Raw genomic sequence first — 15,824 nt, forward strand, 5'->3', positions numbered from 1 at the left:
ACACAGATTAATCAAAATTATTTTCTGATAAGGCTAAAGAAACAAAAATCTTTGTGTGGAAGATACTGGCTGTCTCAAATAGTTAAGGTCAATTTCAGGAATGTAGCATAAAGGTTTATAGTAAAATCAATATCATGAAAGAATGTATATTCTAAAGTTGCTTTGTGATTAAGATATTCTATAAGCATTCACTAAAGTATGTTCTTACATGTATTAATATTTGTAAAATTGAAAATTTTCAAATTTCATCCTTTACATAAAATATCTGTGATACATACCAAACAAACAAACTTTATTGTTAAAAATAGTTCGTAACTGCAGTCATAACCCATCACAACTAAATTCAGATGTTTTACTCGTTTTTTTAACAAGTTTCCTTAAACAGAATCAGGTACATGAGGTAAGAAATTAGTAAGTAAATAAATTGTAATTTTCTAATAAGAGAAAGTATAATTAGAATAATATTTAAATTTAGAAAAGAAACTATATTGGATAAACTTTAACTAATTAATTTTTATGTTTGAGCATTTTAATATACTTTATACATACATTATGTGTCATGAATTCATAAGATATATGTAATTAATTTAGATTATTTATGCTTTGTTTAAAATTGGTATTTGAATGATTTTGTTAAACTCCCAGTAAAATTATACCCTGAAGAGTGACTTTTTAAAGTCAGGAAATCAGTTGAAAAAATTCATAAAGGAGAGTACAAATAGACTGATATTCCAGTGAGAAAGAGAACTTACTTCTGCAGATGAAAGCAAATACCTAGATACTCAGACTTTCAAACACAAATTTTAATTTATCTACTGTCACTTTCTCTGAGAGAGATATTAATTATCTATGTAAACTGAAAGAAAACAAGTCTCGCATTGTGTTATAAAACTGAATAAAATGATTCAGGACGAAAGGTCCTTTACATGATTAATACTGGTACTAACAGAGTAAAAATAAACATAATTTTAATGGTATTGTAGTTACATGTATAGTAATCAGGAAATGTTTGAAATCTAATTTTTTTAAATCCTATTTCATATAAGTACTTAATTGTATTGTTTTTAAAATTGGATTACAGATACATGCAAAGAAACATTGCAATATGTTTGTTTTTTTTTACACAGAGCTATTTTGATTTTCTCTCTTTTGTCCAAGCAATACTAAAAAACATTTTGCTCTCAGCACATCAGTATATATACCCCATCAATTTCACACCAGTTTTGAACATGCACATGTTGTGGCTACACTCTATCAATTATACTGTGCCATCTGCATCAACATAGCTAGCACTCTCTGATTTACACCGAATCCCCACTTTCATAATTTTGTATGAATTCATGATTTAATGTATCAACTGCAGTAGTTACAGTTAATAGCACTACTCAAACAACTTTCTAAGAATTGGGTCTAACACTGTCTGCAGAGGAGGTACAGGTTTTACTTTGTACAGTGCTAGATTCATAAGTTTGGCCAGAGATTTTCTTCTCATTTTCAACCTGATAATTTTGCTGAGGAAGAATACAGTCAAGGCGAAGACAAGTAACTTTCTTCTCTTTTCATCTTCTTATTTTGGTGTATCACACAGTACACCTCATTGGAATATTTTGCCTTCCATGTCCATTTTTTTTTCTACAACTGGTTATTCAGTGATGAGGTTGATGTTACAAGTTTTATTTTTCCTGCTGCTGTGCTCCACTGTTCAATTTGTTTGTTCTTCTCCCTTCTTCCTATGGCTTCCAGATCTCTGTGGATCAGATGTAAGTTTTTTTGTTGTTGTTGTTTTTTTTAACTTGTACACTCTACACCTGGTTGAAATATCCATTGTAGGCATGGTTGAAGTGCCCTCTGTTTGGCTTTGTCCTTTATACACAGGAGAATTGTTTCTCATCTCTGAGCTTAGACTTTGGTAAGTTAGATATTGGTTCTTACTTTGTTTCCTAGGTAAATGTGATTGGCTCTATATACTCATTACATTATGTTCTTTGTAGACTAGATACATTTTGATTTTTTTATCAGTTTCATATTAATGAGTGCTTTGCCAACTAGGTATGTTTAAGTAGTATGTACATATCACTCCTACTGTAGTAACATGTAATCTAATGTTCTGTCTGAATATTTTTTTTGTTTGTCATTGTTCATATGTGCCTTGTAATCCTAATTTTTGTTAGTGCAGAGCTTAATTTTTTTTGGTTTGTTAACATGTTTCTTTTCTGTTCATAAGGCTGAACTTTGTTTTGACTACATTCCGTATTTTCTTGATAGTAGAAATCCAATTTTTTCTCCATGTATGCTGCAATTTGGGGTTCATTCTCATATTACTCCCATTGTTCATAGGTGTTTATAGCTAAATATTGAGTGTTCCAGTTTAGGATCCTACCATTTGGATTATCCTCAGCTCCTTATGTGTTTTGTTGGATTGTAAGAACTTTTGCTCAAAACCTTCACTCCATGATTTTTTGCATTTGTCATCACAGATAACTGGCTCCTGCTTGCTTTTTCTTGTTTACAATCCAAAGACCACACTTATCTGCTCCTACAAGAAGCAGCATCAGGGTATTCCTGATAAAGGTGAAGAAATCTATTCCTCACTCCACTCAGTACCTTGTTCATTTGGGAGTCTTCTTCAATTTCAAGCCTAGTCAGACCCAGCATTCTCTTCATCTTCAAGATATGGAGCAGGCAGTCTTCAAGGCACTTGCTTTGCATTCTTTCACAGCTTGAGAAGCTATATCTTTTGAGGATGAAGGCTTCCTTCAAAGCTCTCATTCTCAAGAATTGACTCCATGCACATTCCCCTAAGTGAACACTCCTTGGACCACTCTTTTTACTCTTTTCCACATTCATTGTTGGCCTGATTTCATGGCTAGATAGACTACACCACACCTCCTGTATTTCATCCAGATCTACATCTCTTCATAGACACATTTTATAAGGTTGGGGTCTTACCTTGACAGTTAGGTACCTTCCAATCTCTGGTCAGTCAAGGAGTCTGCTCTCCAAATTAACATTCTTAAAATGGAGCTTTATCAAGCTTTGTAATAATTTCTTCCTATCTTGTTGGGGAGGGTAGTTATGGTACACTCCAACAACCCAAATGCAAAAATCCTAAGGATGATAAACTCAGTTACAGTTCTCATCATCTGATCTATATCATCCTTGTATAAAACAGTAATTTGGTTAACCTGTTAGGTATAAAATTAAAATGAATTTGTAATAAATGGTGGAGATTACTTCTGAATGAATGTTTAAAAATGTGGTATTGAATCTTTTTGTTTTACTTGTGACACCATAATTACTATTTCTTCATTTATCATTGAATGGTTTTAAAGCAGCTTTTTATTTAACAAAAACAACAGGCTTTACCTTGTCTGAACACTTAACTCTCTTTTCACAGTTTAATTGCTATTAAAGGACATAAAGGACTTTTCGTAGGAGTGTTAACTATCATAAATAGTTAGTCATTATTTGATAAATATATGGAATAATTAAAGAAATACCACCTATTAAACTTCCCATGCTCTTTACAATTTGCTTTATTTTCTGTAATGTTTTAAATCTCATATCTGACAAATATATTGTTTATGATGAATTCAATTTTGTTTGAGGAGTTAATGCTTTTCTTCATCATTCACTAACCCCCCATTGGCACAGTGTTATATCTGCAAATTCACAGGGTTTCAATACCTGTGGTGGGCAAAGCAGAGCTAGCCCTTTGTGCTTAATTCCTATCAGTCATTCATCACTCACTCAGTATGGCATGATTAGTTTCTACATCACCAAAATTTTTATTGATAAGATTATTGCCATTGCTTCTTCAAGATTTGTAATAACAGTCTGTACACCATTGTAGCTTAATCTGCCAAAGTAATTATTAAACTCCCACTTGAACTCATTTTAAAATAAACTCTAGCATTCTTTTGTTAACCTGAAGATCATCTAAGAATGTCAAAACATTGTTCTGTCCTTTATTAGTAAAAGTATTAATACCCATATCAGCTGTCCTGAGATACAAACTCCAGCATTACTGTATTTGAAAAAATAGAGGGCATTTTTATGAATTTATCCTTTAAGCTGATCCTAACTAGTATCATTTTGAATTCACATGACTGGACAAGATCATTGTTGAACTTAGGTTGGATACAAGCGCTATATAAACAAAACATTTGTTCTTTGCTGTTCCAAAGAGCATTCATTGTTGTGTCAACATCCTAACTTCCTATCATTCACATATTAAATTTATCTATGAATGTTATTGAAATCACTGTTTACCTATTTGCATAATCTCATTTAGGAATTTTTAAAAAGTAAATAGCAGCCCATTATTAGTACTGCACCTAAGTCTTATTGTCTGATACTTTCTTTAATATTGTTAAAAAACAAAACGTATTACCTAAAGTTCTTTTATTTCCAGATTTAAGTTACTTTTAGTGTTTTCTATATTGTAAACTTTATCAGTTAAAAGGCAAATTAACTTTGAATGTATTCACATTTTTATGCTTAATTGTAGCTGTCAGGCTATTTGCACTGTATATAAGTAAAGTTATGTAATGTGCAAGCTCTAACCTAAAAACACGAGGATAGTTTAAAAGACTAGATAGAATATCTAACCCTGTAATCTTATTATTTTTATGTATCATATTACTGTTAGTTTTAGTGTTTTCTTATTTTTGTTTTATTACCTGTGTTACAGTTAGATTATTTCTTATCACACATGTGTATAGTTCTCACATTTGAATATCTCATTTAATCTCAAAACTTATTCTTTACCATTAACTCTTTCAGTATGGGCACAGTTGATGTGATGAATTTTATGACTAAACCATTATTTTCTGCACTATAATTTTTATCTATCTCCAAATATTTGGAAAGCTCTTAGTAAATGTTACAAGTTTTTTCTAAATAAAAATGATTTTTTAATTAAGGATTTTTACTAAAGACTTGTCAGTGAGTGTTATAAGTGCAAAGTGATTTTCATGTTAAGATTAAATAATACTTTTCTTTATTTGAAAATTTTCAAATTTCATTTGCATAACCTCTAAAACATTCTAAATAAATATCAAGCTTTTTTTTAATGTAAAACTCTGTTTTGTATTTTCTGTACCCCTAATTCTTTTGACAAGTACCAAATTTATCCTTTCTCTTTCTTGAATGATTGCATATTCTAACAGGACACTATGATTGTTTACCCTATGTAATTTAAAGCTGTTAACAGCCTACATCTGTTTATACATAGTTTTGTTTTATTGCCCTTTGAACTGTTTAACTAATATTCCTGCCATACAAGTTGTAAATTACTAAGCAGACTTGTTGCTCATGTTACCATATCGATTGAGATAACGTATGAGACATCTTTTGAAGAATTATTGTATTTTTCTTTACCTAATCTAACGTATTTTAAACTGTTTCTAATCCTATAATAATGGTACTGTTATGCTAAATAGTTTTTGTTTACTGAAATAATGCATCTATAAACACTAACAATACACACAAAGCAAAGAATGTCCTTTAACCATCATAATTTAAATTGTTTTCTAACAATGACAGAAGACACCCAAAGCTTTTTGATGTGAACACAGCAAGAGCAACTTTCAAACTGAAAATCAAATAGACAATAGTGTGCACTAATAACAAGATATGCCATTTGATAGATTAAAACGTTGCCTTTGTATTGGATATCATGTCATAAAAACATCAGAGCAATGTTGCCAATTTGAGAAAAAGAGGGTGTGGCAAGTGGGTCTGATTTGTTAGTTTCACTCTGTTAAATAAGATTGAAAGCTGTTAAAATTAAACTTTCTTTTGGTAATATATTAAGTAATTTATGTTAAATTCTATATTTGAGAGACAGGTGGTAAATAAATTCAAGAAGGAAAATCTTGAGGATAAATGTAAAAATTCTAATACTATTAGAGATTGAGGGGTTTTAAAGTATTTCCATATAAAGTTAAAACTTGTATTAACTACATTTTCATAATAAAGTTATTTGTATACATTGATAATAATGTATTGATTAAAGTTTGAAAGTAGCTTTCTAAAACTTTGCAATGTCTGCTTTGATCAACTTGAAAGAGGGTTAAAGTGCCTATTTTGTTGTCTTCTTTACTCATTTTCAAGTAATTCTTCATGTGTCATTACTCACATTATACTTTATTTTAAATATTCATTTGATCATGTTTTTTTTTTCCTTTTATACATCTTTAGCTAACTTCTCCTGAAGTTTGTTTATTCTAAAACATTTGTTGCTCATCTTGTGACTAACAAATGTAGATGTTCATCCTCTTTGTGGCTCACCTAACTAATACATTGGTTATTATTTGAACAGCATAACTCGTTCATTTTATGTAGCCACTAGGCAAGCAACTGTGCAAAAAAAGGTCTTGTGATAAAATTAATCTTGTACAATATATGAAAATGAAACCTGCAGCAAGTGTGTTGTTTACATCATAATCTTAAACATGCATTTCATGTCTGGTACCCCACTTCATTCTTTATTTACTACTGTTATGCAGAATCCTCATACAGATAAGTTCAACAAAGATGAATTTCTTTATGTAAAGGTTCTGTACCCCAGCAAAACAGTGTCCAATGATGGATTCTCAGTGGGAAGATCCAGCTGGTGTACCAATTTCAGCCATTATTTTTGGAGGAAGACGACCTAAAGGTTTATTGTTTCTGAAAGTGTTTTTACTTTTAGTCTCTGTAATAATTAAAAACCTTGTGTTAAATTTAGTGACACATAAAATAATATATATGAAAGAGCTAGATATATTGTATGCTCTATCATGCAAAATATCTACTGAACAGATGTTTTCCAGTTACTTTCCTCATTTTGTCAACTATATTAACTGACAATCAAACAAAAACTAGTCAAACACTAGTAATTAATTTTCCTACTTTTTTCCTTCAGTCACCCAAAAAACTTGAGAAGAGAGAAATCTATTATACTTATGAAAAGTCCTTATTGGTTGAAGGAAGTTAACAAAGTTAAATATAATTAAACACTTCTTTCCCAAGGCTAACCAGCTTGACAAATATAATTATTATTCAAGATATTTTAAATTGCAGTGAGAAACAAAGAAAACATAAGCAAAGTTTTAAAAGCATATATTAAAAATATTTAACACTCTTACTGCTGATTTGTATGATCCACATGTGGCAGTATGCTGTGTATGGATCACAAAAGAATTCTATGCATGTCTAGTCTTCTGCACCCAGACATCATTTACTTCATGTCATAAGGTTTTAGCATCTTACATTCAAAATTTTATTAAACTACTTTTTGTTTATGTTATACCAAGGTGTATCAACTTAAAATCATTGTTAATAATCTGTATTTTTAGTTGTATACAAGTTTTAAGTTAGTAATTTTATAAAGCAACATTTTAAAAAAATTGTGAATTTCTCCTAGCATGAGAAATATGACACATTTTTGTTGGCATTCCCTCTTTTTTATTTCATTCATCACCCCTTCACTGAGTATGAAATGGTAGTGTACATGTAATAAACTTGTTATTGCTCAGACAAACCATAATTTTTATAGTTTTCAATGTTGTTTGGTTACAAAGCCATCAAGCACAAAATCAGACCCCTCTTGCACACCAAGATGTTGCATCCTTTCTCTCAGGATTTGCTAATAGTTCTCTCTTGTGTTTAAGTTGATATTGTCTATAATCAACGGAAAGCCAAGGTTTTCATCTACCAAATGGCTTATTATATTGTGTTGTATTCTGAACATAAAATTGTAACTCTCTGCAAACTTTGTTGTCATAGGAAAGATAATAACTTGTTTGAATGAATTTGTAACAACTCTTGTCACATAGTTAAGATGGTACAAGAATAATATGCAAAAACTAGACAATGTTCCATCACCAGTTTTCTAGCATTATTTAATTAAATAAAAATTTAGTGTATTTACTACTATTACTATAGAAAAATAGGTTAAGCATCATTGACAGGCAACAGTAAAAAACAAAAAGAAAATGTGGGTTAGTGCTTTTTGTGTTTTTTATGGTTATTCTTTATTTCTTATGATTAGTTAAGATTAGGTTATGTAAAATAAATAATATAATATAAATGGTTGACAAGGCTCTTAAATGAGCAGCTCATTGGTAATGTCATTTCATAGCATAATATAAGCTGTATATTCCTCCAGTGATTTACAACTTACAATGGCATGAATAGTAGTTATACATGGTTCATAGGGCAGTGAAACAAATTTAATTATAAATAAATGTATATTGTTAAAATTTTAAAGCAACTTAGGCTAAATGGAGTTTATTACAGCTTGAAATCATTGCATAAAAAAAGATATATTTTGATTTTTATGGTGGTTACAAGGTTGGTCAAATTGACCAACCTTACTTAGAGTTAAAGTAGAGAATATAACAGATAATATATAGCTTTATTGAAAACAAACATTTGAAATGTATTTTGCATGTTTTATAGATTACACAAATAATTTTAACATGAAAATCACTTCACACGTACACTATTCAAAACAAGTACTCCATATATTTCTGGATAATTTTCTTGTTTGTTTATTAAAAATACTTCACTAAAAATATTTTTTGTATGTTTACTGATAGACTGCCAAATTTTATGAAGATGTACACACTATATTAAATGTTAGTAATATCAAATCTATAAAGATTTTAAATGAGTACAGAGAGACAATGTGGTTGGTAAAATCAACTGACCCTGTATTGAAAGTTAAAGCAGTGGTAGTTAAATGGTTAATTTACAAGAAAGTTTGTTTTTTAAATTTCTAAATTAAGCAAAACAACCTGAAATAGCAGAATAAACAATTTTTCTGTGCTCTCTATCGATAACACCCTAAATAGAACAAATATTCAGGATTATCGCTAGTTTTTCAGTGAAGGATCCCACACTCTCAATTTTCTTCAAGATTTTCAATAAAATTCTGAAGGATCTCATATGTATAATTTAATAATTTCAAAAAAGTGGGGAAAAAAGCATTTTAATGTTAATGAAAAACTTTTCACAATGTACACTACATTTTATCTTCTGCAAGTGTAAAAGAGTATGTTAATGTTCAGTGAAAGATATTTACAACTTGCACAACATGTTTCCCTTTATGAGTGCAAAGTAATTTTCATTTTAAGATTTAAAATATATTTCTTTATCCGAAACTGTTCAAACATCATTTTTGAAATCCTAAAACCTTTTAAATAAACAAGTTTTTTCAGAAATACTGTATAAATATTTTTTGCCCTAATTTTGTAAGAGGTTAGTTTATTTGAATGATCTCATAATCACTGTAAAGTATTTTAAAATTAGGAAATTTCCTCTTTTTCATTTTGCAATAACTGCACAATGCAACAGAAAACCACAATTGTTTATCCTAAATAACTTGTAACAGTATATGTCTATTTTTACTTGAAGTTGATTGTTTTATTGCCCTGTGAATTATGTATGATTACTCTTTGTGTCATATAAATTGCAAATCACATGTCAAATGTACAGCTAACGACACAGTATCAAATTACATGACACATGAATTATTTGTGGTATATCTCGTGAAACAATTATTATTAATACTATTCTTTTTATTACTCTATATTACCTCAGAAAATTTAACTGTGTAATAAAAGTTGTTAAAAATTCAATTAGACTTGTCAGTGTGTTTCCTCTGTAAATAAAGTTTGAACTGGAAGAATACAGTTCTTTGTACATATAAAATGTAATATAATACCTCATATGGTAAGAAAAACTTTGGTTTTCTATTGGTTATGAGTAATTTGCTTTAAAGTTTTTTCTTGGAGAGATGGTAATAATTTTGAGAAGAGAGAAGGCATAGATAAATACTATAGTATTGTTGATAACTGTGTGCATACTGTATGCTGTTTATTTTATGTTATAAAGTTTGAAACAAAGTACTTGTGCTAGCCTTGTATATGGGGCATTGTGCTATGCACATTCAGTACCCAGGAGGTCAAATCTCGTGCATCTCAATAAATTGTCATGGGTATGGGATCTGGGAGTTGGGTTGAGTGGAACCATGAAATACTGTTCCATAGCCTTATTAAACTTGATAGAAAGTTTTCTATGACTAAAATATGAACACGCATACAAGCTGAAGCCGAGTCCAGCGGTAACTTTCTAGACTTAAAATTCTAGAATTTGATGTTTGATTTCTTGCAGCAGACAGAGCATAGATAGCTTATTGTGTCACTTTGCATAAATAACAGTAGCATAGATCCAAGGTTTTTTATTTTGTTAAATTAGATGGCTTTTGTAACATTTAAAATATTTTAGTTTTCTGTTTAGTTTTTAGCATGTTGTATGTGCAGGAACATTGCACTCAGTAGGCTAGGTTTTTATAGAAGTTTATATTAAAGTTTTCACATTCTCTTTAACTACCAAGATTTGTTATTTTTATTGCAAATTAGTACCTGAAATTTATTTTTAAAAAAATTCACATGTATGTAGATGAATCTTGCATGCAGTTAGGAACTTTAGTAGTAATTTATTGTATTATGAAATGTATTTTTAGTTTTTACTGTTTTGTGATAAAATATGAATAATAGGTGTGTTTGAACAGATTTGATGTAATGTACATTTTTATGAAGTCAATAATACTACCTTCTAATTACTATATTTTTAAACAGATTTTGAATAATGCTAACAGTTCTTTTCAGTTATTTTTATTTTTTATTAATTGCAGTTGTTTTACCATAAGAAACTGTAGAAACATTAATTCTTTATTTGTATACAAAAACTTTTCCTTCAACTTGCTTGTTTCCTATCTTGCATATTGTTTTTTTCTTCATTTTGTGGTTTTATTTGACATATTTCATTAATTTTTTTTAAATGGTAATGGTTACTAAATATTTATTTTATAGGTGTTCCTCTGGTGTACGAGGCTCTAAGCTGGCAACATGGTGTGTTTATTGGAGCAGCCATGAGGTCAGAAGCAACTGCTGCTGCTGAACACAAAGGTGATATATTGTTTAGATACTGTGTTAAAAGATAAAGTTGCAGTAATCTAAGTTTTAGTAAGATTTACATTGGGATTGAACTTATTAAAGATACACTTATTAAAATTTATTTCACAGGTTATGTACGTTTTCTGTTACAATATTCTAGTCTCTAACCGGTTCCGTAACAAAGGAGTGTTGTTAGTTTCTTTTGTCCATCTCATAATGTAAATATTTAACCAACTTGTATGAAACCTAGCATAAATTTGTTAAATAGCATTATTTTTGGCTGTAAATATGCATTGACTTTCATACATAGTGTTTCTATAATTTTTAAATTGTCACATTTCCAAAATTCTCCTCAGACATACAATTTTGAAGGAACATCAAAAATGCTCACATCTTCTTTTAATTTCATTTTTCTCAGTTTTTACCAGTAAGCTTCATTAATATATTCAGTCAGATTCAACATGATTAATTTTCATTAACATACTTCTTTTGACACTTTATTTTGCTGATTGCAGTAGTGACCAGTTCCAGCTATAAATCATAAAAAAAACACCTCAAAACTAGAAAATTTAATGACCTAAGTCTTGGCATTTCAAAATAGGTGTTGCCATTACATTTTTCAAGCTAGTATCAAGATATTTACTCATAATATTCTTGTTCAAGATCACTTTACATCTAATAAATACATTTCCAATAAACAATAAGTTCTGTAATTTGTGTGCATAATTTTAACATGATAAGTTTAAAAGTAATTTTCATAAAATAGGGATTTTACTATCACTTAGTTTAACTCACTAAGCCTAACTAAGCTTACTAATGTCAGAAGAGAATTTCTGTCAATTTCATGTATAATTTGAGATCAAAATCTATTTTATTGAATTATATTTAGAACTGTAAACATTGTATATAGCTATTTCAAAACTATACTTCATTAGTATTTGTTCAGACCCCATACTGTGATATAAGAAAGTGGGAATGATGGGCTTTAATAACTAAACTAATAACAAGAAAGGGCAATAATCAGAGAAACAAGACATAGGTAGTTATACTCTCAAGGAATGATAGGTTCCTAAATATAAGTTTATACTTTTGGATGAAAAAATATTATGAAAAATTCTAATTACATTATTATTTACGGATGAGAATTCTGGGAGCTGCGAAGAAAGGAAAGTTGGAAATGTTTTTAACTTGTTTACAAGCTGTGTCAAGTAAATGCTATAAAGTAAAAAAAACAACAAATTTTTAAAATATTGAGTTAGTTATTGAAATATAGTTGTATTTATTTAAATTTTGAAATATATATGTAGGTGTTCTCCCCTCCACCTAAAAGGTTCTAACAAGTTGATAGAATTCATTTAATTATTATTCTTTGTTTGTTTAGGTTGTTTTTTAAGCTGGTTATTTTTGTTTATTTTAAAAGTTGTCAATTATCTTCCCAAATTGCTCCCATGTCTTTGGTTACAACAGTGGGATGTAGAGCTGTTCCAGCTCTATCCATGACACTGCACAACAAAGTTTTTGCTTCTTGGACACTGTTGGGTGCTCCTTAAAGATTTTTGGCTGCTAATCACGAAAATCACATTCAAATTTGCCCATCACATACCGTTTCATTGAAATCTTCAGTTTTACCAGGGCATTGCTGCAATAAAGAAACGATATCAGGGCAACTGGAATCCATCAGTGCTTGCTGACTACTGTTGGATATTGTAACATGATGCACTGGACATTAAATACAAACGAAAATCAGGAGCAAAACAATTTTAATTATGTTCAATTTAATAGCATATTAGAAACATAAACGCAGTTAAACATGTTATTGCCAGTAAACAGTTAAGTGTCTATTTCTCAGAGTTCCTATATGATGAAGCAAAACCAAAACTATATTTGTGCATACCCACCAGGTACCTGTCACAATCAGCAAAAACTTTTCAAAAAAATTGTTGTGTAGTGTAATTTCTATTGAAATTAATATATTGTCATTTATTTATCTTTTAAATCTGGTGGTATTGCTCTTATATAAATTAAGTTGTTTAAATAAAATCTTATGTTACTAAATTCAGTCTTTAAGATGTATTATTCCTACCTATGCTTTCACTTCTTTAATAGCTATATCTTGGCCCTTTTTGATTTTTTAATATTGAACCTGTACAATGTGCTTTATCTATTATATTCAATTTTGATATTTTACTCTTATACCCTTATTAATTTCCAAACCTAGTTCTTTTTTTTGTATTAATTAGTTTAAATACACTGTTTCTATCTCTATTAATAATTGAATGAAGTATTTTCCATGCATTTAATTTATAAACCTATAGTTTATTTGCAACTTTATTTCAAAATTATTTAGGTTTGAACTTTTTGGTTTTGAAAATTTCTGACCAATGAGAAAAGTGAGAAATTAATAAATATAGAGAGAGAAATACAGGGTATATTGTAACTGTTTGTAGAAGTAAATTCCCATACAGTTCTTATCTCCCTTCACAAGACTTGCTATTCTCACTCATTGCTACCTTCTGTATGCAAGTTTTTTTTTTCCTCTATGCATGCCATAAACCTTCCACTTCCCCCTGTTGTTTTAGATTCCAACATATCTCTTATTCAAATCATGTGTCACCTATTAAACAATGCGATATGTATGCTCATATCATGCATACAGCTCCCTATTAAACTATCATTTTTCATTTAGCAGTGTTAGAGTTAGAACATGCTTTTATGTTTCTTTATTGCTGCATTTTCAACTTTGTTGTGCTCCCAAGGTAGTTAATTTTCAATATAATTTGATTTATTGAACTCAGTTATTATATTAGTTTTTATCGATTCATTCAAGTCACTTTTTTCCTTGTTTTTTTGCACCCATCCATATTATGGGTGGTGTAGACATCAAAAGTGGCTGGTCTTCCACTGTTGATATACTGCCAGGGGTTTCATGCTAACAAAGCTATGCTAGCTCTTAGACCATTGGTCTTCATTCTCCTCAGTAACCTGACATCCTATACCTTTTGTCTTTTCTGATACTGCAGTGTTTCTACTTCCCTTGTTATTCCCATGCTCATGCATTCCTTCTGCCTCACTGGTATCCTACCCTTCCAGATTGGATTATTTATGTGGTCAGTTGTTCACTAACTTCAACTCTGTTTTAATCGAACCAATTTATAATGTTCAGTGTTACCTTTTTTCCATACTACTTAATTCCTTCTCTTAACCTGTGCACATCAATGGCTGGATTTGTTTGCCATTGAAATTTTGCAAACCCTTCTCCCATTACCTTTTTTTTATCCAGTTCATTCCTCCTCTCACAAATCTTGAAGCTCATATAAGTGTTGTTCCTCCTTTTGTCCAATTGGTCTTCTTTCTCTTTCCCATCTTTCCCCTTCACTGGATCCAGATAGGCTTATGTGTCAACTCAGGGCTCTTTGTTCTTCTAGAGCCAGTATTGCTAGCATCTGAGACACATGATGTGGATGATGTGACCTCCTAACACCACTTGCACAAACATTAGAGTTTAGCCATCCCATTTATAGATAATGTGACCTCCTTATAAAATTTACACAAGCATTGGAGTTGAATCATTGCAGTTGTAGTTTACCCCTTTGATTCGAGCTCTCATCCTACCTTTGTGTGGATGTTAGTTATCAGTATTGAGGGCTGATATTCAAGTAAACAAAATCACTAAGAGTCTTCACAAGAGTTTGGGTTGTCAATTATTCTTCACAAATTGCTTTGTCTGTGTCTTGGGTCACAGCAGTGGGGTGCGAGATTGTTCTGGCTCTATCCTTGACAAACCTGCATACTCTTCTTTCAAGAATATTGTTGCCATTGGATAATGCAGTCATGTGCTATGATTGGGGAGTCGATTTCATGTGATGGGACATCTTTGTAATACCTGATGACAGTTCCCAGTACAATAAATCAGTAATGATTCTCATGACATTCCCAGAAATTGGTTTATTTCTTCATCCCCAATTCTTGGGATTGAGGTGATGATAGTATGGTTCTCATCCTACTTTCAAGTGAATGCTGGTATACCATGAAGAGTTATTTTAGATGTATTTGAATTACATAGTGTGGTCTGTCACACCCTTGCCATTCTACACTTCACAGCTTCCACCCTTGTATACTAAAGATTACATACAGGTGAACAGTATACCTGGCTCAGAAATAGTATTTCCTCTGTTATGTTCTTCAGATCTATTTCCCTCATTGTCTGGGTATCCTTGAAACCCCTTCCTGAATAAACGTACCCTTCCAGCCATAGGAGTGTTAATATGTGACAATCACTGTTCACTGGTAAAGAATAACTCAAGAGTTGGTAGTATGGTGTGTTGAATAGCTACCTTCGAATCAGTCTTATCACTTCAAAAACAGGGAAGGCTTTCACAGGTAACCCTTAAATAGCTTTGCATTCAACTCGGAAATAAAGCATTTTTAGGAAATTTTGTTGAATAATTGTGCAGTTATTTTTCATTTGGGAAAAATGTGTAGGTTTACAGAATTCAAATGACATTTAGGGAAGTGTTTTATTGCATATATGAGTTTAAAAGTGATCTACTCTTCACACTAAATATTTTATTGAAATCTCCTGTGTATATGTGTCAAAAGTTGAATGATTGATAAATTTTTGGAATGAGTATATGTTGTTATTTATTTTCTCTTGGGAAGTAATTAAGCTGTATCCGAAGATGGCTGGTATGAGTATTAAAACTTTTATTGAGATAAAGTGAGAACAACGTTTTAAGCTTCATAGATCACCTTCAGGTTAACAAAGTACTTAAGCTGTTTAAAATAAATTATATATTAATGTTTTGTACATCTCCTATCAAACATGATTTTATTTCATAATTATTGACTTTCAAGAATCATCAACACAAAAAACTT

General features: G+C 30.5%; 1 pseudogene across 1 annotated transcript in view; it reads left to right on the forward strand.

Annotated features, from left to right (window-relative positions):
- The window catches only part of LOC143232140 (phosphoenolpyruvate carboxykinase, cytosolic [GTP]-like), a 51,738-nt pseudogene that overhangs the window by 26,150 nt on the left and 9,764 nt on the right, over positions 1-15,824 (forward strand). Inside the window, exons 8-9 of the transcript XR_013017394.1 lie at positions 6,561-6,664; positions 10,866-10,961. The product of XR_013017394.1 is annotated as a phosphoenolpyruvate carboxykinase, cytosolic [GTP]-like (transcript). The remainder of the gene's footprint in view (positions 1-6,560; positions 6,665-10,865; positions 10,962-15,824) is intronic.

Source organism: Tachypleus tridentatus, chromosome 11 (assembly GCF_004210375.1).
Source record: "Tachypleus tridentatus isolate NWPU-2018 chromosome 11, ASM421037v1, whole genome shotgun sequence".
NCBI classification, from domain to species: Eukaryota; Metazoa; Arthropoda; class Merostomata; order Xiphosura; family Limulidae; genus Tachypleus; species Tachypleus tridentatus.